This window comes from Tachypleus tridentatus, chromosome 7, assembly GCF_004210375.1.
Source record: "Tachypleus tridentatus isolate NWPU-2018 chromosome 7, ASM421037v1, whole genome shotgun sequence".
Lineage (NCBI taxonomy): Eukaryota > Metazoa > Arthropoda > Merostomata > Xiphosura > Limulidae > Tachypleus > Tachypleus tridentatus.
In genome coordinates, this window is record NC_134831.1 from 142130220 (window position 1) to 142133704 (window position 3485).

The 3485-nt window shown below is 33.2% G+C and overlaps 1 long non-coding RNA gene across 1 annotated transcript; it reads left to right on the forward strand.

The window, feature by feature from the left end:
- Positions 1 to 392: 392 nt before the first annotated feature.
- LOC143256771 (uncharacterized) lies at positions 393 to 3167 on the forward strand. Its single transcript, XR_013031475.1, has 2 exons — positions 393 to 530; positions 2656 to 3167. It is a non-coding gene; the product is annotated as an uncharacterized LOC143256771 (long non-coding RNA).
- The last annotated feature ends 318 nt before the right edge of the window (positions 3168 to 3485 follow it).

A 3485-nucleotide genomic window follows, 5' to 3' on the forward strand; every position in this document is an offset into this window, starting at 1 on the left:
ATAAACCTATGGCAATGTTATAATAGTTGACTAAATAAGATTGTGGTTATAAAAAGTATAAAATTATTAAATAAAGATATTGCAAACATTCTCGTTTATCATTTATTTTGGATAATTTTAATATTCTCTTCTTAATCTTAAAGAAAAAAATATCATAGTATATTCATTGTGGTTTTGAATAACCCTCACAAGAGTAGTTATATAGTCTCAATTCTCATATTTGTCTCAGTTACTTCGTTTGAACATCATCAGACGTAGATTGGTGTTTGTATTATAACTAAAGGTAAACATGCATGTTGCCACTTATGATAAAAGAAATGCGCCTTTTCCTGGTATTGGATTATTGTGGAAGAAAATCTGTGAACAGGATAAAGAACAACAACAGGAGGTCTTTTTGAATACAAAACATTGTATAGACATATTTTTGTTAAGCATAATCTTGTCTTTGTTTCTTTCCAGACGTGTTTATGCAGGATACTTCAAGAGTGGGGCTGTGCACCTTTAGCTAAAGATGACTATGTCCATGAAATGTAAGTTTAATGTACAGTAATTAGATGAAATCAGTTGTCCAACCATATCAAGTGCTTGTTTAAAGTGGAGTATGTGTGTGAAATCGCATGTGAAGGTGCCCAACAGAACAGTAGTCCTAGAGATTTCATATATATTTTCCAGTACAAGATGTTTATTAAATAAAGTATGTCTTAAACTTTTACATAAAATGGTCCTGGTAATAGCTGTCACTAATATGTGACAAGCATTTAAATTTAATGATACCTTTAACTCCATAAGATAAGTGAAAATTAAAACAAATTGTATAGCTTCCAACATAAATTTTCTTTGCATTAGAGAGCTTTTAAAAATAATAGTGACTTCACTTTTATGTAACTGAGCAAAATGATGGACTTCTTTTTGTTAAGGTGGCAGTCATAACACAACTATGATTGTTTAACTTCCCTTTTTTTTTACTGATAGTTTTTTGAATAATATGGTAATTACCTGAGATATACAAATAAAGTGATGATTTACAGTAACTTACAAGATACAGGTAACTTAGTAACAAGTCAGATGTTACAACTGGGAAAATTACTTTTAAAACACAACACAAATATTAGAACTTATGACTTTAGTTGAGGTAACCAGTACCAAGTTTTGAATGTTTAAACTTTAGTTTGGATACAGTTATAAAATATTTTAAAGATATTTTTTTAACAAAATTTGGGCCATTCATTGAAAATTTTCTTTTCATGGTAACATTTTTGAAGCAATTTTATAAAGTACCTGACAGGGAGGACACACAACAAAATCAATAGAAAAAAAAATTAAACATGTTATTTTGTTTTAGTTGTTTACCTTAAATATGTGTGTGTGTGTGTGTGTATATATCTACTCAGTGTTATAATGTAGCCTTACAAAATGTCAAACAGTACTGCAATATCTGTTTTTGGTTTTGAATTACCAAAGCCAAATATATTTTGTGCCAAAAAATAGCTGATTTGTTTAAGGAATATTTTTGGATATTGGCACATCCAATGAATATGTTAAATTTTCAATTTTATCAGCTACGAGGTCTGTTCAAAAAATACGCGGACTGTTTGAATTGCGCGGCTCCAGTTGGTTCCAGGGGAATCCACTTGGTGTCGCTAGGTTTGCACAGATCAGCTGATTACGACGCCATTTTTTGAATGCAGATATCTTCATTTGTGTATGAGCTACGCGGGTTTAAGTGAAGTGCGATTTTTTCGTTTGGCGGATTTCAGAACGAATGGCCTGAAGGAGCAACGACTTGCTGTGAAATTTTGTGTTAAACTTGGAAAATCTGTGACTGAAACTTTTGCTATGCTTAACACAGCTTACGGTGATGTTGCTATGAATCGTATGGCATGTTTCAAGTGGCATGAACGTTTTAAGGATGGTCGACAGTCCATTGAAGATAATGAGCGTCCTGGACGTCCTACCACGTCAACTGACGACCCACAAACACCCTGGTGCGGGCAAATCGACGTCTGACTGTCAGGAGCTTGCTGAAGAGTGTGGGATATCAGTTGGATCTTGTTACGAGATTTTGACCGAAAAATTGAAGATGCACCGCTGCTGCGAAATTCAGCCCTCAGAACTCGTGAGTTTTTGGCCAAACACTCGATCACTGTTCTTCCCCACCCCCCCTACTCACCTGACCTTGCTCCTTACGATTTTTTCTTGTTCCCCAAACTCAAAAGACCCTTGAAAGGAAGAAGATTTGAGATGATTCCGAGATTAAGGCAAATGTGACGAAGGAGCTGGAGGACATTACAAAAGAAGCTGCACCAGGACTGTTTCAACATGTGGAAACACCGTTGGGATAAGTGTGTGTTGGGAAGGAGAGTACTTTGAAGGGGTCCCAGACCTGTAACTTCTAAATAAAGTACATTTTCTTTTATGACGTCAGTCCGCGTATTTTTTGAACAGCCCTCGTATATTAAATTTTCTAAAAAGTTTTAATAACTTCTTATGGCTGAATTTTTGTACAAACAGCTAAACAAATCTGTCATAACAGCCAAACATGTCGAGCAAAATTAGAATCTGTTTCTAAAAAAACAGACTTTTTTTTCTTTCTTTCTGGTAAAATGTACTTTAATTTTTAAAAATATCAAGAGTTTAGGTTCATTTTTTTCTCAGGTGTCGTTATGGAGCAGCAGAACTTCACTCCGTGGCAGCATTCATTGGAGGGACTGGTGCTCAGGAAGTCATTAAACTTATAACTGGTCAATATGTACCTTTTAACAACACCTTTCTATACAATGCAATGACAGCAACCTCAGCAACATTTGAACTCTGAACTAGCTAATATGGAGATGAAGTGCTTTTCCTGTTATTAATAAAAGCCATTTACATTTTTGTAAATTTTTGTCTAAACTTTACAGCTTTACAAATACCACAGTTTTGAACGAATAGAACACAGAATAACTTAAAATTACTAAAATGTGTAAATGTTGTATGATGCTCTTTCCTTTTTACGTACAAATTCAAGTTTTCTTGTAAAGTTTAACTTCCATTCTACATTTCTCTGATAAATTCTGTTCCCCTTCATTTTTAAAAATAGGTTTTCTTCACAATTTTATAGAAATAATTTTTTTTTGTGAAAGACTTATTAATATTAGTATGTTGACGATTAAAAACATTTTCATGTAGTTTGGGTGTTTTATATCTTACTGAAATCATCCCCCCAGTGCCCTTAGCTGTATGTTTGTGGACTTACAATGCTAAAAACTGGAGTTTGATACCCATGGTGGGCAGATCACAAATAGCCCATTGTGTAGCTTTGTGCTTAATTCAAAACAACAACAATGAAATCACAATAAATATATTATAACTTTCATAGGTTTTAACAAATTTAATTTTAAATTGTATCTCTTGAACTTCATGAATGTTAAATGTAATGATAGATAGACACTACAATAACCATGATTACTTTAAAATAATGTATTGTTTAACTACATATCTGATGT